Source organism: Giraffa tippelskirchi, chromosome 1, assembly GCF_054371585.1.
Source record: "Giraffa tippelskirchi isolate mGirTip1 chromosome 1, T2T-mGirTip1v1.2.pri, whole genome shotgun sequence".
In the NCBI taxonomy this organism is placed as follows: domain Eukaryota; kingdom Metazoa; phylum Chordata; class Mammalia; order Artiodactyla; family Giraffidae; genus Giraffa; species Giraffa tippelskirchi.
The window spans coordinates 106,582,116-106,607,439 of NC_137275.1; the positions used below are offsets into that span (position 1 = coordinate 106,582,116).

The window sequence follows — 25,324 nt, forward strand, 5'->3', positions numbered from 1 at the left end:
GAGCACGGTGCAGACAGGCCTAGTCTCGCGAGCTCCCTCCCACAGAGCAAACGTGACAGAACAGCCGTGTGGAGGGCGCCTTGACGTTCCCAGGCAGTGTGGGAGCTCTCCCTGGGCGCGGGACCCCCTGGGCAATGGCCTCTGAAAAATGACCTCCCAGCCAGCGCTTCCCAGCCCAGGATGACTCTCAGCCCAAACGCGGTAGGGGAGGCTATCGTCCTTGGAGGCAGGAAAGGCAGCCCCAGAGAGTGGCTTTTCAGTCCTCCCTCGCACAGAAAGTCTGGGGCTCCTCAGACGCCAGACCTCCGGGCCTGCTCCCTGGGCCTCAATTCCCGAGTCCAGCCCGGGTGTCCGCCCGCACTCTGGGAGGCTTACAAAGACATTCCTAGGACATCAATAACGCCCTGGCTTTGAGGTTGGACTTGAAAAATGCTGATGGGTTTCAGGTACAGGGAAACATGTTGGCGCACAAGCTGCTCTTTTCCATTTCCTGGAATCCCTGGCTCAGATCCCAACGCCATCAGAGGGACAGAGGAGTGGGGGGTGGGCAGAAGAGGTGCTCCTGCAGAAGGCAGGCCTGGGCTGCCTGCCTCCAGGACCTTCCCCCACCGTTTCCATCCTATCTGCTGTCCCAGGGGTCTCTGACATGACCCCCTCCTGGACCCTCATGTGTGAAACTGACTTCGGGGGCCGTCTTCTGGATCAAGCTGTCAGATCCTAATTTGACAACCAGGGCCCCTCCTCTGGGTGGCTGGGGAAGCAGTTTTCAAGCTGAGCTCCCCTGGGACCACAGTGCCTGGCGGGGGGCGGGGGCCAGTGGGTCACCTGTGAGCACAGCCCGTCGGCCGGGCTCAGCCTCCATCCGCCCCACACACGGAGCCATGAGCACGTTTCTTCCAGGCCCGCCCCTCCCCCTCCACTGGGTTCCTGGCCCGGGGCACCCAGCGGGGTGTGCGGGCCTCTGTCTGGGGTACCTCAGGGGCACTGGACAGGGGATCGGGGACTTGAGTGGACACTGGGGAGGGGCCTTCCTTGGGGACGTTTCTGACGGCTCCTGGGAAACAGGACTGCACGCTCCTCACACCTCCAAGCGTGGACCAGGCTCAGCAGTTTATACACCCTGGGAGCAGGTGAGAAGCGCAGTGTGGGGCCCACCTGGACCTGCTGAGTCAGAACCTGCCATCTGGACGACCTCAGGGGCTTCGATGCACACCCCGGGACCCTGCACCCAGGCAGCCAGCTCAAAGCTTGGTTCCCACCAGACCACCTGCCCCGCTCAGCCTTCCAACCACGAGCCATGCCTCCCCCACCCATGGCTGTACTTCGAGGGGTCCTGCGTGAACTCCCCCTACTCCTGGGATAACCGCTCATGTGTAAAGGCCCAGCTTTGTGGATGGGTGAATGGTGCCCTCCAAAAGAGACACCCACATCCCAACTCCTCATATTTGCGAGGGGGGCTTTATTCGGAAATGGGGTCTTTGCAGATGAAATCAAGTTAGATAAGGTTATAGAGGATTAGCTGGGCCTTATGCAGAATGCTGGGTGTCTTTATAAGAAGAGGAAGGACACACAGAGAGGAGGAGGCCATGTGAGTAGGAAGCGGAGGCTGGGGGCACGTGGCCCCAAACCCAAGAACACCTGGAGCCCCAGAAACTGGAAGAGCTGGAAGTGACGCTCCCCCAGAGCCCGGGTCGGGGGGCCCGGTCCTGCTGACGCCTTGGAATTTAGTAAATAGGAAAGATAACCCTGTATGCAAGACAACAAAAGAGACACAGATATATAGAACAGTATCATGGACTCTATGGGAGAGGGCGAGGGTGGGATGATATGGGAGAATGGCACTGATGCATGTCAATTATCATATGTGAAACGAATCGCCAGTCCAGGTTCGACGCATGATACAGGGTGCTCGGGGCCGGTGCGCCGGGATGACCTGGAGGGATGGGATGGGGAGGGGGCTGGGAGGGGGGTTTCGGAAGGGGAACACATGTACACCCATGGTGGATTCATGTCAATGTATGGCAAAACAAATACAGTATTGTAAAGTTAAAAGATAGATAAATAACCTAATTTAATAAAAATAAAGAAAATACAATAAACTTCTGGTCCCAGAACTGGGAGAGAATCGATTAGTATTGTTTTAAGCCTCCCCCACCCCCAGCCCCCAGGTTGTGGTCGTCAGTATCAGAAGCCCCATCTGGGACTCCCAATATTCTGTGTCCTTAAGATCTACCAGCTCAGTTCAATTCCAGAAAAATAAACCACCCAATCAAAAAGTGGGCCAAAGAACTAAACAGACATTTCTCCAAAGAAGACATACAGATGGCTAACAAACACATGAAAAGATGCTCAACATCACTCATTATTAGAGAAATGCAAATGAAAACCACAATGAGGTACCATTTCACGCCAGTCAGAATGGCTGCTATCCAAAAGTCTACAAGCAATAAATGCTGGAGGGTGTTACGCTGTTGGTGGGAATGCAAACTAGTACAGCCACTATGGAGAACAGTGTGGAGACTCCTTCAACAACTGAGAATACAACTGCCATATGACCCAGCAATCCCACTGCTGGGCATACACACCGAGGAAACCAGAATTGAAAGAGACACGTGTACCCCAATGTTCACTGCAGCACTGTTTATAATAGCCAGGACATGGAAGCAATCTAGATGTCCATCACAAGACGAATGGATAAGGAAGCTGTGTTACATATACACAATGGAATATTACTCAGCCATTAGAAAGAATACATTTGAACCAGTTCTATTGAGATGGATGAAACTGGAGCCCATTATACGCAGTGAAGTAAGCCAGAAAGAAAAGCACCAATACAGCATACTAATGCCTATATATGGAATTTGAAAGATGGTAACGATAACCCTATATGCGAGACAGAAAAAGAGACACAGATGCATAGAACAGTCTTATGGACTCTGAGGGAGAAGGTGAGGGTGGGACGATCTGAGAGAAGAGCATTGAAACATGTACATTATCATATGTGAAACAGAACGTCATTCCAGGTTCGATGCATGAGACAAATGCTCAGGGCTGGGGCAATGGGATGACCCAGAGGGATGGGATGGGGAGGGAGGTGGGTGGGGGGTTCAGGATGGGGAACACACGTAAACCCATGGCTGATTCATGTTAATGTATGGTAAAAACCACTACAGTACTGTAAAGTAATTAGCCCCCAACTAAAATGAGTAAGCTGATTAAAAAAATAAAAAGCAGAGACATTACTTTGTCAACAAAGGTCTATCTAGTCAAGGCTGCGGTTTTCCCAGTACTCACGTATGGATGTGAGAGTTGGACTATAAAGAAAGCTGAGCGCAGAAGACTTGATGCTTTTGGACTGTGGTCTTGGAGAAGACTCTTGAGAGTCCCTTAGACTGCAAGGAGATCCAACAGCCCATCCTAAAGGAAATCAGTCCTCAATATTCATTGGAAGGACTGATGTTGAAGCTGAAACTCCAATATTTTGGCCACCTGATGCGAAGAGCTGACTCAACTGGAAAGACCCTGATGTAGAGAAAGATTGAAGGCAGGAGGAGAAAAGGACGACAGAGGATGAGATGCTTAGGTGGCATCACTGACTCAACGGACATGAGTTTGGGTAAACTTTGGGAGTTGGTGATGGACAGGGAGGCCTGGAGTGCTGCTGTTCATGGGGTCACAAAGAGTTGGACACGAATGAGCAACTGAACTGAGCTGAGAAACTAAAAGAGAAAACATTTGAATATTTGAATATCAGATCAAAATTACACACATCTATACATAATCATGACTTCTCTAATAAAAGTTTTTATGCCTGAGCCTCACAGCAAACGACAACAAAAAAAGATCCACCCCTTGACCGCGACTTCAGCCAGGCCGGTCTTCCCCTGTTCATCACGGGAAGTCTTCTCAACAATAAACCTCCTGACTCGGGAGAAAGGCTCGCGCCGCACAACTGTGTGGGGCTTGAGGCCCACGCTTCCCCCGGAGCAGCTCAGCCTCACACACCCGCTGGCCCTGGGGGAGCACAGGGGGTCACACACCTCTGAGCCCCCGTGACCTGGTCACAACTGCAGATGACCGGGCCAGCAGACGTCTCAGGAGGGCGGACTTGCTTCTCTGCCCCCATTTCTCTTGCTTCACTGTCCTTTTGCATTCTCCCATCCCTGCTCCTGGTCTTCCCTTGGGCCTCCCTTGGGGCTCAGCTGCTAAAGAATCCGCCTGCCATGTGGGACCTGGGTTCGATGCCTGCATTGGGAAGATCCCCTGGTAAGGGAAAGGCTACCCACTCCATTATTCTCACCTGGAGAATTCCATGAACTGTATAGTCCATGGGGTTGCAAAGAGTTGGACATGACTGAGCAACTTTCATTTCATTCATCCCTGCTCCTGGTCCAGCCTGTCCAGCTGGCCCTCAATGTTGGGGTCCGGGGGACACTGGTGACATCTGGGGACATTTTCGGTTGTATTTACAAATGCTGCAACATATCAAATGCCAGCAACGCCAAGGCTGAGGAATCCCACTTTAAGACTCTTCATCTTTTGGGGGTCGTTGATTATTCAAAGGAGTCCATGGATTTCTTTCTCCTTGGGGAAGCAGCACAATTTTGTTTCACAGTGGGCAAGGTTGTGTGGCTGGGCTCTCTCCGAGGCTATCTTGTTCCCCAAACCCTCTCACTTCTTGTAATCAGAGCACACCCGGCAATGAGCCATCCCAGGCATCTCTCGCTAATCCCGCTGGCGTGGACCCGCGCACACCCTGCATGCTGCCTGCGCCCAGCGGCCCCCGAATAGACTCTGGTCTCGAGCAGGGGAAGGCAACAGGCTGCTTGGGGCCTGACTCATCTCAGGGGAAAGCTCAGGCTTGCAAGGGCCATGGAAAAGTCGGTTATGATCTAAAGATAGCATAAGAAGATGGCTCATGCTCAGCTCCAGCTTTTTGAAATCTTGAACCCTTTAGTTTACACCACAGGAGCATTCTCATCAAAAAAGGGCCCATCAGGGGCTTCCCTGGTGGTCCAGTGATCAACACTCTGCCTTCCAATGCAGGGAGTGTGGGTTCAATCCTTGGTTGGGGAACTAAGATGCCCACATGTCTTGAGGTGTGGCCCCAACATTTTTTTTTTAAAAAAGGTCCAATCAACTGCTGAAAACCTTTTAAAGCTATAGTACCAAATTATCACTGAAATTTGGGGTCACTGTGACCTTGTGACTTGTATTCATAAGAAGAAATACATTTTTGGTCTTTGTACCCCAGTCCTGACACAGAGCTCCTAAAACTCGGGGAATTTCCTAAGTGGGGACAGCAGTCAAGGTGTCTCTTGTTAGGTGAATGAGATGACTTTTCAGAGAGTGCCTCTTTTCCAAAGGGGGGCGGCTTTTTGCCAGGGGAACTAACCACATGGTTAGAGGATTGGAACTTCCGGTCCCTCCCCACTACCATGTCTGGGAACGCGAGAAGGGCTTCCTGTCGAAGCAATCACCAACAGCCAGTGATTTAACCAATTGTGCTTGTGTGATGAATCCTCCAGAAAAACCACCAAACAGGGTCTGGACAGCTCTGGGTTGATGAACACATGCGGATTTGGGGAAAGCGGGGCTTGGAGAGCGTGAAGTTCCGTGCCTCCCCCACACACACTCTGTCCTGTGCATCCCCTTCCATCTGCTGTTCCCGAGTTTAGTACCTTTTACAATAAAGCTGTGATCTAGTAGGCAACATGTTTCTCTGAGTTCCGTGAGCCACTCTACCAATTAATAGAACCCAAAGTCATTAGAACCTCTGAACGGGTGGCCAGTGGGTCAGAGCGTAGGTGACCATCTGGGCTTGCAAATGATGTCTCAAGTGGGGCAAGGGTCTTATAGGGTTGGGCCTTTAACCTGTGGGGTCTGGCACTACCCGCAGATAGGCAGTGTCCACACTGAGTTAAGCTGCAGGACCCCCAGCTGCTGTCACAGAAGTGTGGGTGGTGCCAGGCAAACAACGCATGCATGTTGGAACTTGGAGAAGAATCCTCACTTGTTGGTACAACTCCATCTTTTCTGGTGGCCATAACCAATGTCTTTATGTTTGGTATTTATTTCAAAGTCAAGTTTTAAAAAAGATATGTGTGGCGAAGGATTTCACTGGACTTGGAAAGGCTCTTCTTTCCCTTTTGTGAGCATGGCCATTCCATTATCCTATGAGCAATAATCATAGATGACTGAATATTCACATCACCAGTGAGAATTTCCCAAGAGCCAGACTCTACATTAAGTACTTTAGGATAACCCAGTGATGTAATGACTTGTTTCCCAGGTGGCTCAGCAGAAAAGACCCCGCCAGCCAATGTAGGAGATGCAGGAGACTTGGGTTCAATCCCTGGGCTGGGAAGATCCCCTGGAGGAGGAAATGACAAACCATTTCAGCATTCTTGCCTGAAAAATCCACAGATACAGGATCTTGGGGGCTACAATCTACAGGGCTGCAAAGAGGTGGACACGAAGGAGCAACTGAACATGCACACAGTTGTGTAAATACTGTTGTTGTCTCTGTTTGATGAGTGATGAAGCTTCATTGTTGTTGTTCAGTCATCAGATTTTGCCTGATTCTTTGCGACTCCATGGACTACACGCTCCATGGAATTCTCTAGGCGAGAATACTGGAATGGCTAGTGTTTCCCTTCTCTAGGGGATTTTTCTGACTCCCCACAGATTGTAAGACTAAAGTTGAGCGTTATTGTTTTCTATTTCATTGCAAATAGCCTTTGGGTATCTGAAAGGACAGGGTAGGTACTTTCAAGGGGTCTTCCGCATAACAAAGCCCTTTCGGCAAATGTGGTCATAATATCCAGGTAGGCGTTGCTGCTGTGAGTGTCACATCTCAGCCAGAAGGCAAATTCTGAGCTCTTCCTCTGGCAGAAACCAATTCACAAAATAAGCCAAGAAAGAGAGCTGGAAAAACAAACCACACCAACAACCGGAAAAGCATTCCTCATGAGGCAAAGCTAGAGAAAACTCAACAATCTTGTGGCCCAAAAACCCTCTTGGAAACGAATGTTCAGTAAGGAAAAGACGAAACACGGCAAGTTCCAAGGAAGAGGCCATGCCCATGGACAGTGTAGTTTAGAGACGGCCTGACCGCTAGATGAAGACACATGCCAGTGTAAAGCCTTTGCAGACAGCAGTGATGGTCATCACCATAGTTAAGTGTTTAGTCTGGTGACAACCTGCCCTGGGCACCACACGAGGGAGCAGACCTGCTTCTCTTCCTCTGCCCTCACACCATTTCCTCATGAAGGCAGCTCAGGTGCTATTGTGCCCTGCCTGCCTGTCTGGCTCATCCATGAGCTGTGACCACCTCCAGGGAAGGACTCCGCCTTCTCTTCTCTGTGCACCATGAACCTGCAAAAAGTTGGCCTTCAGAACCTCAGGAGACTCACCCCACCCCCACTATAGGCAGAACCCTCTGCAGGCATTAAAACAGCTGTGGAGTCACTATGGCCCAAGCCCTGGTTACGGATCCCTGGAGCCTACTACAGCCTGTACAGCGTGAATAATCAGGTCCTTTATACACAGATTCCCACCTGTCAGATCTGAGCTTGGGATTCATTGTAAGCTCTGGCCCTCCCATGGCAGCCAGGTGGGCCGCGAGTAGACAAAGGGGCTAGGTTCTGAGTTTCGAGGGAGGCATTGAAAGGACAGGCATGGAGGCAACCTGTTGCAAACTGAGGGAGGGTCCCTGCGTGTCTCAGAGGAGGCCTCTGGTGTGCAAGTGTGGAGGAGGGCCCCCACGGTGCAAAGGAAAGAGAGGTACTCAGGGACAAAGGCTCTTGGCCTCTCCTGTAGCAGCTCCAGTTGGTAGCCCGTGAAAAGTGGACAGCCAATGTGGTCACATGAGCGTGACTCATTCCCTCACAAAGCCAGAGAAAGGGGGCAGGGTGTGGCAGTACCCCGAGGGTGTGGTGGGGTGGATGAAGGGAGGTGTCCTTCCTCTCTTTAGTGCAAACTGCTTTTGTCAGCCTCAGAGCTGCCAGACGGCAGTTACCAAGTCAGGTCCCCACAGTACCCAGTGTGGGCTGGGCGCCTTAGCCCCTGTCACATGGACAAGCCACACCATATGGCTCCCCTGAGTTCTAACAGCAGGACCTGGGGGTTTTGTCTAGGTACACACTTCCTTGCTGTAGCTTTGTTACCTCCTTTGAGCCCCGCTTTTGTCCTCTAGAAAAAGGACATTGATTGCTACCTTAGCAGGTTGCTACCTTAATCCTGTGAAGACTAATTAGGGGAACCCTACAATGAGTAGCTTGCCTTAAGACATATCAATGACTAGCTGGCCTTAAGAGATCCTGGGCTTCCCTGATAGATCAGCTGGTAAAGAACCCTCCTGCCATGCAGGAGACCCCGGTTTGATTTCTGGGTCGCGAATCCTGATCCGCTGCAGAAGGGACAGGCTACCCACTCCAGTCTTCTCGGGCTTCACTTGTGGCTCAGCTGGTAAAGAATCTGCCTGCAATGCGGGAGACCTGGGTTCAATCCTTGGACTGGGAAGATCCCCTGGGGAAGGGAAAGGCTACCCACTCCAGCAGTCTGGCCTGGAGAATTCCATGGACTGTAGAGCCCATGGGGTCGCAAGAGTCGGACACGACTGAGGAACTTCACTTCACTTTCAAGAGATATGACCTGAATCCAGATTAAACTGGAGGCTCCCAGTGTCCTCTGGCATTTCTTCCCTGAAGCCAGCCAAAACCCACACACGTGCATTTCCAGGGTCTCCACTTAGCCAGCTGGACAGAAAACCCAGCGTGGTGCAAACAAGCTGACAGACAAGCAGGAGAGGACTCACCGGCAGACGGCTTCGCTCAGGTCTCAGGTGGATCTCCGGGACCACGGCAGGAACCGGCGCTCTCAGACCCTGGGCTCAGCAGCGCCCTCATTCTCAGGCCGGCGGCTCTGCCCTGACGGGCGCGGGAAAGCCACCAACTGCCCCAGGCTGACCTCACGCCGCTTCCACCGCTGTAGCCTGACTTCACCCGGCCACACCCCTTTTGGCGGAACTTCCACTTCCTCTTCCTCCCTTGATTCCAGCCTGAGGTCCGGCCCTGGGCCCCGATTGGTCACAGCCCCAGTCCTGAGCCAATCACGGTGGCCAGGGAGGATGGAGCACACCGATTGGCCAGGTCCAGGTCATGGGACCATATTCCAGGTCCCGTGACCATACTCCAGGTCACGTGTGAGCTGCTCGCCCTGTGTCAGGGGTGGAGAGAGTGCCGTACCCGAAGAGCAGGGCTGAGAGTCCAGTCACTGTGTCCGTGTGCTCAGGGTCCTGGGACCTGCCTGCGCGTCCTCTCTACACACCGCTTTGTCCTCTGCAGACGGAAGATTCACGATAAACCTCTTCGCTTCGCAAGCGCTGTTGCACGCACCCACATTCAAGGGAGCAAGGCCTCCGGTTTGAAGGTAAGTTTGGAGATCCTCTCTTAACCTCCGGGCTTGTTTCTTGTAGCCTGTTAGAATAATTTATTCAGTCTGAAAACCCCCAGGAGGACCACCACATGCTGCTTTGCGTATTCAGGATTCTTAGCTGTTCTGAGTAGAGGGCATGGCCCAGGGGCCTCCCAAAGGCAATGAATTTTGTCCAAGGAAGCACCTGAGAGGCTGAATCTGAGTCACTTTGCTGTACACCTTAGACAAACAAATTATGGTAAATCAGCAATACCTCAATTTAAAGAAAAGATATTTCCTCATCAAAAATTGTTCGAATTTTGTCAAGTTTTTCTTTCAATTGTTGGTTCTTAGTATGCAGTCTAATTGGTTTGGTGGTGTTTTGTGAGTTAGGGATCCAACTTACCTTCTCCTATGGATACAATATTGTCCCAATGGGACGATTCCTTTGTCCTTTCTCCTGGAAATGTCCTTTCTGCGTTTACATATTAAGAAGCTTTTTTCAAAATGCCAAGTATCGAGAACTTCAGGTCTTTGGTAATTTGTACCCCAGAGGCTTGTTTCCACTTCTGTGTCTTCTCTTCGCATTTTACCATTGCCCGTTTGTCGTATACACAAGTGCCCTCAGAGGGCTCTCTGAAGTGAACCGTGTGTGTTTCTGTGAGGACAGAGGATGTGAGCACAGAGGAGAGGCTGAGTCCATAGTGACCATGTGACCATGCTCAGCAAGCCCAATATTAAGTCTGGCTGAGACTTTCTCAGGCAAGGTCTGTGTTTCTTCCTCTTGGTGTCTGGATATGCAAAACGATGTTGGTGGATTGGGACGTGGGTCCCTGGGTCCAGCAGTGTAGAGATATACCCATGGCCTGCTTTTCCATGATACTTTCCTCCTGCGGGCTCCGCTGAGCTGGTGTGGAGAGATTTCTGCTAAAGGCTTGAGAGGTAGTCAATCCTTCTGCTTTTCATGCCCTGCCTCGTCCATACTTCTGTCATTTTTTTTAATGTAGCTAATTTTCAATGGTGTTAGCCCTTGTGTCATTGTGACACTCAGGCACCTGTGGTTTAATAGACCTCCAAGTCCCGGGAGCTCTTTGCCTGGTGGAGACATGGAGCACTCAGGGAGCAGTACCACATCACCCTGGAGCCTGGACCAGAGAGAAGGTTCTTGCCAGGAAGGCTGCATCCCTGCTGTGGGGGGTTCGGAGTTATCACTTCCGATTGTGCATCCCCCGGGCCCTCGGTGCAGGCCCCACTCTGAGATCTGGAAAGGAGGTGGCTTCCCTCCCTGACACAGAACTAGTCTTTTCTGTCCTCATCCTTGTCGCCTCCCATCTGGCTCCCAGGCTCTACCCTTGAGCCTCACCCACAGGATCAGGAGAGCCCAGTTCTAGAGGAGTGTCATACAAGGAGAGTCTCCTGGAGACACTCCATCCCCGGGCCTAAATAAGCACTTCTTCGGAGTTTCACAGCTCTGGGTGTAGATCCTGGGTTTGTGTCCATTTTACAGTTGAATATGTTGAGCCTCAGATCATTGTGTGATTTTCCCTGGGTCACTGTGCGGGTCAGCGGGTGAGCTGAGATTTGAACCCAGACTGTATGTCTTGGAGGCCGTGACGATACAGGTGTTTCCGCTCCTCGGTTAAATTTATTTCAAGTTTTTTTTTTTTTTTTTTGATGCATTTGTATATGGGACTTTTCTGTTTTCTTATGCTTCCTATCCTGCTATATTGCTGAGTTTATTAGTTTTAATACTTCTTACTTGGTGGCGTTTTTAGGGTTTCATATAAATCCTGTCATAATCAAATAGTGACAGTGTAACTTCATCTGTTCCAATGGGGATGCCGTTTATTTCCTTTTCTGGCCTAGTTCCTCTGGGTAGGACACTTCCGCCACTATGTTGAACAAGATTGGTGAGAACAGGCATCCTTGTACTATTCCTGATCTTTTAGGAAAATCTTTCAGCTCTTTATCACTGAGTTGGATGTTAGCTGTGGGTTTGTCTTAACGTGCCCTTTAGGATGTTCCATGGATAACCACTGTATTGAGAGATGGTATCAGAATTGATGTTACACTTTGTTGAAAGCTTTTTCTGCAGTTATTGAGAAGATCACATGATTTTAGTCTTCATTTTGCTCATATTGTGTCTCACAGTAATTGATGTACAGACAATAAATCATGCTTGCAGGCCCAGAATAAATCCATTTGATCCTAGTGTATGATTCTTTTAATGTATGCTTCAGTTTGGCTTGGTAATATTTTTTTGAGGATTTTTACATCCAGGTACACCAGGGTCAGGGTTCTCTAGTGGTTCATATGGTAAAGAATCTGCCTGCAATGTGGGGGGCCTGGGTTTGACCCCTGGGTCAGGAAGATCCCCTCGAGAAAGGAATGGCTACCGCACTCCAGTATTCTTGCCTGGGAAATTCTGTGGACAGGGAGCTGGTGGGTTGTAGTCCATGGGTCACAAATAACTGGACATGACTGAGTGACTCACACTTACAAGAGTGCTTCTTGACATTTTTAATATCTACATTGAAGATTTTATCTCAGTCAAAAATTGCAGTCAAAGGCAAACATGTCAAAAGTCCAAGAGTCCTTAGAATTAAATGACAATAAGACATAACAGATGAAAGCAAGAAGGACTCCACATATTTACTTTTCATAAGAATTTTAGCTCTTCAGAGGAATTCTCATTAAGCTGAATTAAAATGCAAGCTTTAGTTTAAAATCTTAACCTTTTTCGGTATTATGTTTCTATTTTGAGACTGAAAGTTCATTATTTATGTACGAGATATTAAGCAATGCTATGTAGCTATTAAAATCATATTTTCAAAAACTCTAATGACATTTAGAAGCACTTATACTGGAAAAATAGCTAGGAATAGAAGATGATCGCGTATAGCTTTAAATGAAAGTACAGATGTGTTGAATGATAGTTTTCAGATTGTATTTATTGATTTTTATTTGGAGAATAACTGCTTTACAATGTTTGGTTGGTTTTCCTCATGCAACACCACGAATAAGTATATTATCCACTCTTTGGTTAGACTGCCTCCCAGTTCCTGGCCTCCCACCCTCTAGGTCGTCCCAGAGCACCATGCTGGGCTCCCTATGTTATCCAGCAACTTCCCATTAGCTAGCTATTTTGCATATGGTAGTGGCTATGTTTCATTGCTCCTCTCTCCATTTGTCCCACTCTCTCCTTCTCCAGCTGAGTTCACAAGTCCTTCCTCTACATCTGTGTATTTATTTCTGCCCTTCAAATATTCACCAGTACCATTTTACAAGATCGCATGCGTATGCATTAATATACTACATTTGTTTTTCTCTTTCCGACTGACGTCACTCTGTATCCCAGTTTCTAGGTTCATCCACCTCAGTTCAACGGATTCGTATTTGTTCCTTTTCATAGCTGAGTCGTGTTCCATTGCATGTATGTCCCACAACTTCTTTTTCCATTGTTCTCTTGAGAGACATTAGGTTGCTTCCATGCCCTGCCTATGTTAAATAGTGCTGCAATGGACATTGGGTACGAATGTCTTTTTAGAGTTATGGTTTTCTCAGGGTGTATGGCCAGTAGGGGATTGTTGTGTCATATTGTAGTTTTAGTCCTACTTTTTAAGGAAACCTATGTTCCTTCTCCATAGTGGCTGTATCCATTTACATGCCTACTAACATTGCAAGAGGGTTCCCTTTCTTCCATGTCCTGTCCAGCGATTATTATGTGTAGAATTGTTGATGATGGCCATTGTGACTGGTGTGAGGTGATACCTCATGTAGTTTTGATTAGCATTTCCTGAATAATGAGCGATGTGGAGCATCTTTTCATGTGTTTGGTGGCCTTCTTCCTGTCTTCTTTGGAGAAATTTGTTCAGGTCTTCTGCTCATTTTTCAATTGGTTGCTTTTTTTCCAGTATTAGTCTCGATCATCTACTTGTGTACTTTGTAGATAATCCTTTCCCAGGATTCCATAACGTACATAATTCCTCAGAACATACCTTAGTCTTTTTGGACGGAAGAACATCAAGTGCCTTCTTTGGTGTGTATGTATGTACATGGCATGTGTTTATTTTCATTGTGCAGATCTTGCCCTTATTCCATTAGATTTATCCCTGAGGAGTTCATAGTTTTTGATGACATTATAATCAAGGGTATTCTTTAAAATGTCAATTTCTGGTCTCGTTTAGTATGCTGAAGTACGGAGCATTTTTATATGTTGACCTTGTATCCTGCAACGTTGCTGAACTCACTTTCATGCTTGTACCTCTTTTGTTGATTCATTTTCCACGTTAATCATCAGGTCGTCAGCAAGTACAGTTATATTGTTTTTTCAGTTCATATGATTTCGATTTCTTTTTTCTTGTCTTGTTACAGTGGCTAGGAGTTCCAGTACAGAGTTGAATAAAAGCCAAGAGAGCAGACATCCTTGCTTTGTTCCTGATCTTCAGGAGAAACACCATATGATGTCAGCTCTACATTTTTTGTAGATGCCGTTTATGAGGTTGGGGCAGTTTTCTTCCATTCCTAGATTGCTAAGATTTCCATATATAAATGATAAATATTGTCAGATGCCTTTTCTCTCTCTTTTGAGGTGAGACTGTGGTTTTTATTTTCAGTCCATTGATACAGTGAATTTCACTGATTTCTTCAAATGTTGGCCGAAACTTATGTTCTTGAGATAAACCCTACTTGTCATGATACCTTGTACTTTTAATTGATTACTGATTTCCTGATGTGTCATTAAGGAATTTTGCATCTGTGTCTCTGAGGGATATTGATATTCTTGTAATATGTTTGTCTGGTTTGGGTATCAAGAGAATTCTGGCCTCAGAATGAGTTAGGTGTTTCTTTCTTCACTATTTTGGAATAGTTTGTGTATAACCAGGATTTTCTTCATAACTGTTTGTTAGGATTCACTACTAAGGCCATTTAGGATAGAGATTTTGTGCGTGTGGGTGTATGGGTGGGTAAGATTTCTAACTACGGATTTGAGTTTTAATAGATTGAGGTTATCTGTTTCTTACTGAGTGGCTTTCATAGGTTGTGTCTTTCAACAAAGTAGGGTATTTTATCTAAGTTGCCTGAAGTTGTTCACAGTTTACCCTTTCCTTTCAGTGTCTATAGGATCTGTACTGATGTTCCCTCTTTGATTCTTGATATTGGTAGTTTATGTCTTCTCTTTTTTCTTCGTCACTCGGCTTAGTCAGTTTTATTGATATTTTGAAGAACCTGATTTTAGTTTTTTCATTTCATTTTGTTTCTCTGGTCTCTGTTTCATTGATTTTTACTCTTTCATTTTCTTCTTTCTGCTTGCTGTGGATTTCATTTGTTCTTTTATAAGTTGTTTAAGATAGAGTCTTAGGGTATCGATTCAGAATCTTTCTTCATTTGTGTAAGTATTTAATCCTATCAGTTTCCCTCCAGGTACTGATCTAGCCATGTCCCGTAGCTTTTTAGTATATTGTATATTCACTTTTATTCACTTCAACATATTTCCTGTTTCATTTGTGATTTCTTCTTTGACACATGAATTCTTTAGAAATATGCTACTTTGCTGATGTTTGGGAGACTCCTGGATATCAGGGGTTTTTTAATTTCTAATTTAAATCTGTTGAGATCAGAAAACATGCTTTGTATGATTTGAGTCACTTTAAGTATGCTGAGATTTGTCTGTCTTTTGAAGAATGTCCCGTATCCCCTTGAGAAGAGTTTTATCGTGCTTCTTGTTGGATAGAGTGTTCTATCAAATGTCAGTTAGATCAAGTTGGTTGATAGTGCTGTTTAAGAGGGTTCTCTGGTAGCTCAGATGGTACAGAACCTGTCTGGAATGCGGGAGAGCTGGGTTTGATCCTTGGGTTGAGAAGATCCCCGGGAGGAGGGCTTGGCAACCCACTCCAGTACTCTTGCCTGGAGAATTGTTTAAAGGCTTCAACATCCTTACTGACCTTGGTTGGTTGTCTGTTTTGGCTTCCTTGTTCAATCAGTTATTGAGTCACGGCGAGGAAGACTGAGGTCCCTGACTGTAATCGTGGGTGTGTCTATTTCTTCTTTCAGTCTATTTCGTTGTTGTTTTCCTTATCTCTTCTTTTTAAAGCTATTTTTTAATACACTTAACTGACTTTGAAATTAGCAGATGTGTTGCTAAAGAAATTTAGAACACAAAGCGTTGAAACTAAAATTCAAGCTAGCCAGAGATATTTTTAGTGAGTAGAGTTAGGTCGATCCTTCAAACTTATTCATGAGTCGTGCTCATTCTTTGTTGACATATTATGATGTATAAAAGCTATTTCAGAGAAGTAATGTGTAGTCATTACAATTTTATCATGGTTTGGTAGATAGGTTAAATTTATTGCCACAGATGAGTCATAGACTTTTAATGGTATAATTTCTTTGTATAAAATTTTGCCAGCAAATTTAAAAGGTAGCAAAGAAAAGATCAAATGATTTTGAAGTTATGATCAATACTGTTGTCTTTGGCTTAGCCTTTGAGATTATGTAATTGTTTAAAAATCCATTTTCAAGATGATGTAAATGGCCCTTGTGACTGCTTCCGTGGGTTTTTTTCCTCAATTGCTGCTGCTGCTGCTAAGTCGCTTCAGTCGTGTCCGACTCTGTGCGACCCCATAGACGGCAGGCCACCAGGCCCCCACGTCCCTGGGATTCTCCAGGCAAGAACACTGGAGTGGGTTGCCATTTCCTTCTCCAATGCATGCAAGTGAAAAGTGAAAGTGAAGTCACTCAGTTGTGTCCTACTCTTCATGACCCCATGGACTGTAGCCTACCAGGCTCCTCCGTCCATGGGATTTTCCAGGCAAGAGTACTGGAGTGGGTTGCCATTGCCTCCTCCATTTTTTCCTCAATTAACCATCCTTAATTACTGAATGCAGACCCGCGCGTACAGGAACGTGAAACATGAGTGGATCGGCAACAAGTGGCTGCCCAGTCTCGGCCTCCCGCACAACCGTAGCTATTTCGTGGAGTGCCTTGTGCACGTGCGGATGCTGGACCACTTGACCAAGAAAGCCCTTCGTGGGCAACTGAAAATGGTTGATAGTTTTCACAGGTCAGTCGGTGCAAGAAGTTCTCACTAGCCTGCTGAGAGATGTTTGCCTGCGGCCAGGTCTAAATTTTTTTTTTCTCTTGGAAACAGAAACAGTTTCCAGTGTGAAATTGTGTGCCTGCAAAGGTTGAACTATGACCAAAAAGAACTGGAAAGGAAAAGAGAAGAAAGCCAGCATGACCTGAAAGGCTAGTACAGTCCTATTTCTTGCTTCCCAGTGTATAAGCAGCCTCAGTGATTTCCTATTTGAAAGAAAACTTCAGGAAATGCTTTCCTTGGAGAAAACACACCTCGCATCATGACAGAGGAGGGAGGGATGGAAAGGACTGTTTTTGAGGTCGTCCTCTGTGGCCAGAGAACTTGTGCTCCGTCCTTGGGCTCACGTCGGTGAGCTCAGTCGTGTCTGACTTGTTGCGACCCCGTGAACTGTAGCCTACCAGGATCCTCCGTCCATGGGATTTTTTAGGCAAGAGTACTGGAGTGGGTTGCCATTTCCTTGTCCAGAGGATCTTCCCGACCTAGGGATTGAACCCAGGTCTCCTGCATTGCAGGCAGATTCTTTACCATCTGAGCCACCAAAGGTGCTGAGTACTCTGCAGATTGTAGATGCCACTGATTAATTCACAGAAATTCCTTGCTTAGGACTTTGCAGATGAAGTTACTGCTTAAAGATTACTTTTGTCATTTAAAAAAAGCAAAGTTAATATCTGATTTGAATGTGATGACTGTTTTAATTAATTTCCATTTATATGCACTATCAATTAATTCAATTAAAACATTGGGCTTTTAAAAAATTGAGTATCTTATACTGAAGTGAGTTTCTCTTTGTGCACGTGCTAACAAACTTCATGCATCTATCTGTGCGTCATGAATTGTTTTTTTTTTCCCCTCCCTTCCTTTCTGCCTTCCTCATCTTTCTTTTTTGTAAAGTGTAGTTGATTTACAATGTTACATTAGTTTCAAGTGTGTAACAGTGATTCAGAATTTTTTCTTTTTCTTTTTTTTTTTTTTACTGGCTGTGCTGAGTCTTTGCTGCTGCACAGGCTTTTCCCTTGCTGCAGCAGGCGGGGACACTCTCTAGCGGTGGTTCCTCAGCTTCTCACTGCAGTGGCTTCTCTTGCTGTGGCTCCCGGGCTCTAGAGCACTGGCTCAATGGTTGTGGGGCATGGACTTGGTTGCTTCTTGGCATGTGGGATCTTCCTGGATCACGGATTGAACCCGTGTCTCCTGCATCAGCAGGTGATTCTTTGTCACTGAGCAACCAGGGAAGCCCTGATTCAGCAGTTTTACAGATTACACTCCATTTAAAGCTATTACAAAATAATGACTATATTTCCCTGTGCTGTACAATATATCTCTGTTGCTTAGCTATGTCATACATAGTCGCTTGTATGTCTTAATCCCATACCCCAATTTTGTCCCTCCCCAATTGTCCCTGAGATAAAGTTGTGAGATATATACATATACAGTGGACTATTACTCAGCCATAAAAGGAGAAAACTCTGCTATACACAACAATGCGATGGACCTAGAGAGTCTTCTGTTCAGTGAAATAAGCCAGGGAAAGACAAATACTCTCTGCTGTCACTGACATATGGGATTTTTAAAGTGAAATAAACAAACATACCAATCACAGTTATAGACAAATGTCCTAGCAGCTCCCTGCCTCTCTTCATCCCGCTTCCCTTCCCGACTCTTTCCTTTGCTTTCCTCCCCGCTTCTTTCTGTGCTCTTCCTTCCCTTTCTCTCTCTGCTTTTCCTTTTTCTCCTCCTCTCTCTCCTTTCCATGCTCACTCTCCTTTCTCCCTCCACCCCATGCCTTTCAGTGACCATGTTGAGCCAAGGGGGTGTTGTTGTTGTTTTTCAGTCACTAAGTTGTGCCCAACTCTTTGTGACCTCATGGACTGCAGCTGTCAGGATGCTCTGTCCTCCACTATCTTCTGGAATTTGCTCAGATTTATGTCCATTGAGTCAGTGATGCCATCTAACCATCCCATCCTCTGCTACCCCCTTCTCTTGTGGCCTTCAATCTTTCCCAGCATCAGGGTTTTTTCCAGTGAGTTGGCTCTTCCCATCAGGTGGCCAAGGGGTAAATTAAGCTTATTTCTTTCTTTAGCACATTCACTGGAGTAACACATAGAACAGGCTCAGCATCACTAAGTTGGTCTGTTTCCTGAGCTGACTATAGTATTAACAGATCCCTACCAGAAAATGTGCTGTGTCCAGGAATCACTCAACTTTTTAACTTTCTAATCGCAAAGTGAATTCTTCCTTTTATATCTTAGAGGTCGGAAAAAATTACATCTTTGGGCTACTTTCCTTTTTCCAATTCACCTGCTTTCACATTTTAAGTATTTGATTTTACAGTTTTAAGCAAATCATGGGGCCGTGTGTGTGTTCATAATCTGAAATACATCACAACTTATCTTTGTTTCATGAAATGCCAGTTAAACACTAGATACTGTCATTTGGTCAATTTGTGATATATACAAGCTGTGCTTGTATCTATTTGCATTCATCAGGACAAGTATTTAAACTAAATTGGTGTGCTAGTTCAATATGACTAAGTTCCATCAATTTTATCAGTTGATTACCTCATTTAGTGGGTGTTTTCATTTTTCTAAATAACTAACCTCAAAATTTAAAACTAGCCTTGTCATTGGGAATCCAGAATTAATTTAATTTCTAACAAGAGCATGAGAAAGGGTGCAATTAGGATACTTGATAAAGTAAGTTTTAAATCAAAAAGATCAAATTTAAAACATAGAATGATAATCTGACAAACTGGGTTTAATAATTACTGTGAATTTTGACCCAATACAGATGTAAATATCATGAAATATCTACACTTACACATGTCCACATCAATAAGGTTTATTGGCAGAAGTCTTTTGCAAGGTAATTTGATAATACATATTATAATAACTAGAGAAATGTGTATAAACTTCATGACTACCACAGGGAAGTAAACATTCCATCTTAAAAAACTGGGAAAATATCTGGGCATGAAGACGTCCATCATGGTGTTACCTATAATAGTAATACATTAAAATCAACGTAAACATCCAGCAATAGGAAAATGACCAAATAAATAAGAGTATCATGAAATTGATAGAATTTTGTATAGCCATTAAAGAAGTAAAAATCATGGAGGCTCTGTAGGAACATAGAACATTCCATACTAAAATGTTATATGCTGTCTGTGCTATCATTTAATTTATGTGAGAACCACAGAACTAGAACTATTTATCCAATGTGTGCTTAGGGAGAATATGTCAGACTCTGTGCTAAAAACAACAGGCAGAAGCTGGCATGTAAAACTTTTGAGTATTTAATAAGTGTTTATGTGTAGTTTGTTTAATGCAGTGCTTGCTGTGTTAGTTTGCTGGGGCAACAATATCGAAGTCCTAGAGACACCTACTGCCTCACACTTCTGGAAGCCAGAAGTCCACAACCAAGGTTCAGGCAGAGCTGACCCCTCCTGAGGGTCAGGATGGCATCTCCCCCACGCCTCGCCCGTCAGTGCTGGTGGTTTGGCGATAATCACGGGCGCGCCTGGGCTGCGGGAAGCACCACCTCCATCTCTGCCTTCGCCTTTATATGGTGTTCTCCCCGTGTGCTGGTCCGTCTCCGGATTTTTGCTTTTTTAAGGATACCACTCACAATGGATTGGGCCCACCCAAGCTTAGTGGTGAAGAAGTGCCTGCCAATGCAGGAGACTTAGGTTCAATCCCTGGGTCAGGAAGATCCCCTGGAGAGGAAAATGGCAACCCACTCCAGTATTCTTGCCTGGGAAATCCCATGGACAGAAGAGCCTGGTGCGCTACAGTTCATGGAGTTGCAAAGAGTTGGACATGACTTAGCAACTAAACAACAACGTGTGTGTGTGCTTGCTAAGTCACTTCAGTCATGTCTGACTCTGTGCAACCCTATGGACTAAAGCCCGCCAGGCTCCTCTGTCCATGGGATTCTCCAGGCAAGCATACTGGAGTGGGTTGCCATGCCCTCTTTCAGGGGAGCTTCTCGACCCAAGGATCAAACCCATGACTCTTATGTCTCCTACATTGCAGGCAGGTTTTTATCACTTTAATAGTAGGACTCAGTGCCCCCTGGGGAACCCTAGCAACAACAATGACCTCTAATTAAATCCATCCCCTCGGTAAAGATGCGCTCTCTAAATAAGGTCAGCCTCTGAGGCGCTGGCGGTTAAGCACTCCAGTAAATGAATTTATTGTGGATGGGGGTGAATTCAACCCATTACATTTAGGATACTATAACATTTTAATAAATATTGGCTAATATTGTTATTATTCTTGCCAATAGTATTAAGAGCAGTAGTAAGAATATCATGAGATTGTGTGTTGTGAAACCAATCGCATTAACAAAATAGGATCAAAACCGTTGATTTTCTAGGGTGATAAGTTTCTAAGTAATAAGGAGTTTTTTGTTTCCTTCTTCTGTTTTTCTCACCCTTATTTTAAAATTTTTATCATGCCTATCCTTCTCTAGATTTTGCACTATTTAAAAAGGGGGGAAATCTAAAACATCTCTTAAATATTAATATAAGCAGTTGCCATTCAACCATAAATACAAATTCCCAGGCTTTCCTCTCTTTCCCATCTTCAAACAGTGTCTTTTTCGTCTCCAATAGAAACACACCTGTGAAAAGTCCAGCTCCCTGATGGAGGAAGACAGAGGCTCTTTTCTTTCATTCTGTCTTTAACTATTACTTGAAACAGCAGCCTTCTCAGCTGCCTTCGTGTCCATTCCGAGGACTCTCTTTACTTTCCGGCCACACCGTGCGGCATGTAGGAGCTCAGCTCACCAACCAGGGGTCGAACCCTTGCCCCCTGCACTGGAGGCGCGGTGTCTTAACCACTGGACCTCCAGGAAAGTCCCAGTTCTTAGAATGTTACTTCACCATCTCTGCTTTTCCTGGCAGGAAAAACAAGGCATAATGTTTAAATTTCTCTCATCTCTGCTGATGACTGTGTAGTGATTACAACGTACGTGTTACTGCCTGTGGACTGTTTGCAGGAAAAAGGCCCTCAGGCCAGGTGACAAAATCTTTGCCTGTTTTAAAGTTATTCTTTTCTGTCATGATCTTTTTAAATATTTGTTTTCCTCCAGGTATCTGGTCTGTTGGATTTCTGTCTTCCTTGTGTGTCACCATCCTTGAGTTAGGACCCAGTGTTTTGTTTTCAGGAAACAAAATCTTGGATTGTGTAGCTTTCAGATTAAGAAGAAATGAATGATAAAGGTAACCATCATTTTGGAGTATTGATGGGCCACTTTTAAATATATATATATATATAACTCATAGATTATTCAGCTAAAATTTTTATAACTTATTTTATTTGACCATGCTGGTCTCCGTTGCTATGCGGGCTTTTCTTGTTGCAGAGAGAGGGCGCTCCCCTCTGACTGCAGAGCTGGGCCCTGGGCTCGCAGCTCAGTGTTCGGGCCCCAGGGTCCAGAGCACAGGCTCAGTACCGTGGTGTACGGACTGTTGCTCCAGACGTATGGGATCTTCCTGGACCAGTGATCGAACCCGAGTCTCCCGCACTGGCAGGCAGATTCTTTACCACTGAGACATCTGGGAAGCCCCCAGGAAAGAAATTTTAAATTAAAAATGTATTGTTTTCACCTCATAAGATACAAACTGTCTTATTAAAATAGTAAGACTCAGTATTAACACGAGGGTGAGGCAGAAGCCACAGTCCCTGGGACCGTAGTCATGAGCCCTTCTGTCTGGCCCTGCTCCTGATATCTCAGGGTCCCTACAGTTTTAGAAAGACATTTCATGTGCAAGAAAACAGAGGATCCGTTAAATGAATTATTATTCATCCAAATGATGGGATGCCTGATGATCATTAAACACTGCGTTAAGGACAATATTTCATGGAAAATGTTCACGATGTATCAAGTGAAAGAGGAAGCTAATAAATATAATACAGATTCGATTTTCTGCAATAATGATTAAAAAGTGTGGAAGTGTATACATCAAACTTAAACCATCATTGTTTCTAGGCAATGGCACAATGGAAAAAGCTTTGTGATTTTAGCATTTTATAGTTTCTTTAGATGAACATGCACTGATTATGAAATTGGGTGGACTGAAGTTGGGGTCTGTTATAATGTTGAGGGGTGAGGTAAAGCCATTATATAAAGAATCTTGAATATATAACACACTGGAGTATTAACACCCATTCATTTGTTTAATCACTTAACCATTAATTCATTTAACAAATATTTTCTACCTTTTTACTCTATGATAATCACTGAGGAAGGGCTTCCCAGGTGGCTCAGTGGTAAAGAATTCTCCTGCCAATGCAGAATCCCCTGGGTCAGGAAGATCCCCTGGAGTAGGAAATGGTAACCGTCTCCAGTATTCTTGCCTGGAGAATGCCATGGACACGGAGCCTGGCGGACTACAGTCCATGGGGTCTCCTATGAGTCGGACAGGGCTTAGCGAATACACAACAACAAAAAGTCATGGTGGAGGCCACCACGGATATACAACAGTGAGCAAAACAAACTCTCCCTGCCCTTAAGGAGCTTAGTGGGGAAAAGGAGAAGTAATAAGAATCACCCAAGTACATGTATAATTATATCCATGATAAGTGCAGTGAAGGAAAAGAATAGTGCTATGAGGGTCCATGGCAGGAATGCAATATCCATATTAAATTTTTAAATTATTATCTAATCAAAATATATAGTGCCTCCTTGTGTGTGTGTGTGTGTGTGTGTGTGTGTGCGCGCGCGCTGTGTATTGTACGTTGTCACCAGCAGCAGCATCTCAAGTGAATACTCCAAAACTAGGAAAAGGAAATTCTAGCGAAAACATCTAGAAATACCAAAAGAGTCTGAAAATTCTTCAAAAGTAATATTGAAAAAAAAATATTGAACCTTTGCATGATGAATCCTGGATAATTGCCTGAAGCTCTTAGTGGTGGACCCCTGAAGATTTAGTTTTCCACCATGCTCTTATCATGCATGCATTTTCCCTCAGAAGCTGAAAGATAAATCTGACAAGCTCTGGATAAACACTGGCTAAGACTCTACACTTGCTGGTATGGGAAGGCGACATGACTTAGTCCCTGTTATCATCAGGTCTCCTATTAGGCAGCCTCGGCAAGGAGTCTGGATAGATCAACGTGTCAGGCTGCGTGCTTGGTGATGATTCAGACTGGGGTTGAGTTGAAGTCGCCACTCAAACAACTGGGAGTGTACAGCCGTGCACAATTCCATTTAAACTGCAGGAAAAGTGAGAAGAGGGATAGGGTTTTGAACCCTGGCCCAGGTGGCATTGTGGTCAAGAATCCACCTGGCAATGCGAGCGACACAAGGGACCCGGGTTTGATCCCTGGGTCAGGAAGATCCCCTGGAGGAAGAAATGGCAGCCTGCTCTACTATTCTTGCCTGGAGAATCCCATGGACAGAGGAGCCTGGCTGGCTACAGTCCATGGGGCTGCAGAGAGTCAGACACGACTGAAGAGACGCACACATCACTTTGAAACATGTTTATTTAGTCTCGTAAGAAAATGAAGGGGGAGCAGAAGAAACCGCTCGGCTGGCACCAGGACTTGCAGCTGGAGCGGCTCACGGTCCGCTCGCCTGGGCTCCGGGATTTCGCTCAGCTCAGACACGCGTTCCTGATTCCCCAGTCTCCTTACAAAGAGAGTCAGGCACTATTTCACTTTCCAACATCAATACAACAGGTCTAGTTTTCTTAAGTCAATGAGGGCATGATAGATCTGATGACCTTTTGTTGGAATGTCATTTATTAGTATGAGTAAATTATTCTCCACGGCTGAATTGATACCTATAGTAGATATATCTTCCTCCAGAGGCAGCAGAAAAGTCTACCGCTTTACCCTCTCGTGCACTGCAGAGATCTATTGTAGGCAGATTACAGATTTTCAGCTTTAGACTTGCAAAGGTGACCCCAGTGATGATGACTATTTTTTCTAATCTGTTTAGGAAATGCTATCATTCTCCTTCAATCTGATTATCTATATCTATAGGAGTATACCTTCAAAGGCTATGTATTTATTTAATCTAACAGGGAAAATGGAAAAAGTGACAAGAACGCTAGTCAAATTTCTTGGGCTCTTTTTTCAGGGAAGTAAGAAAAGTAATGAATTGACATTTCAGAGCATTGTTTATTTGCTTTTATAAGAGTTGTACATACCTGATTTTCTTTAATCTTAACCGTAACATTTGAAGTATAATCTTTGCATTTAGCTTATACTGTGAAGGTCTCCTATGTATTAAATACTGTTTACATATTTTGGAAACAGCAAGTCTTGCTCTCATCAAATTTATCTTTACATGAGGAAAATGAGATCCAGGCTTTCGAGGTGTCCATATCTTGTGCCTGGAACTTAATAAGTGGTCCGTAAATATTGACTGTGTAAAACAGAATAGGAGTTCAGTCAGGGCTGCCTGTTTCCACAACCCAGACTTTGTTCTGAGTAGTGTGTGTGTGTGTGTGTGTGTGTGTGTGTGTGTGTTTGAGAATACTATTCAGCCACAAAAAAGAAGGAAGTCTTGCCATTTGCAGGAACATGGGTAGATCTTGAGGGTATTATGCTAAGTGAAATGTCAGGCAGAGAAAAACAAAGGCTGTGTTATCTCATTTATATATGGAACCAAAAAAAAAAGCAAACAAACTCACAGAAAAAGAGATCAGGATTGTGTTTGTCAGAGGCAGAGATGAAGAGTGAGGGAATTGGATGGGGTGGTCAAAAGGTAAAAACCTTATGGATTCAGATTATTCTCCCCACAAAGTATATTCTTTAACAACTCTCTCCGAATAAATTTTGGAGAGGCTCGCTTTCTTAA

The 25,324-nt window shown here is 45.2% G+C and overlaps 3 long non-coding RNA genes across 4 annotated transcripts in view; 2 read left to right on the plus strand and 1 right to left on the minus strand.

Annotated features, from left to right (window-relative positions):
* The window catches only part of LOC145506799 (uncharacterized), a 52,779-nt gene extending 43,710 nt beyond the window's left edge, over nt 1-9,069 (minus strand). Inside the window, exon 1 of the long non-coding RNA XR_014054353.1 lies at nt 8,819-9,069. This is a non-coding gene — a long non-coding RNA (uncharacterized LOC145506799). The remainder of the gene's footprint in view (nt 1-8,818) is intronic.
* Nucleotides 9,070-9,176: 107 nt separating this feature from the next.
* LOC145506895 (uncharacterized) overlaps nt 9,177-25,324 on the plus strand; it is a 54,610-nt gene continuing 38,462 nt past the window's right edge. Inside the window, exons 1-2 of one of the 2 annotated variants that reach the window (XR_014054427.1) lie at nt 9,190-9,432; nt 13,792-13,918. This is a non-coding gene — a long non-coding RNA (uncharacterized LOC145506895). Of the gene's footprint in view, nt 9,433-13,791; nt 13,919-25,324 lie in introns of both variants that reach the window. The other variant, XR_014054428.1, reaches the window with a different exon arrangement.
* On the plus strand, nt 16,305-17,271 carry LOC145507109 (uncharacterized). The gene is made up of 2 exons (XR_014054594.1): nt 16,305-16,480; nt 16,568-17,271. It is a non-coding gene; the product is annotated as an uncharacterized LOC145507109 (long non-coding RNA).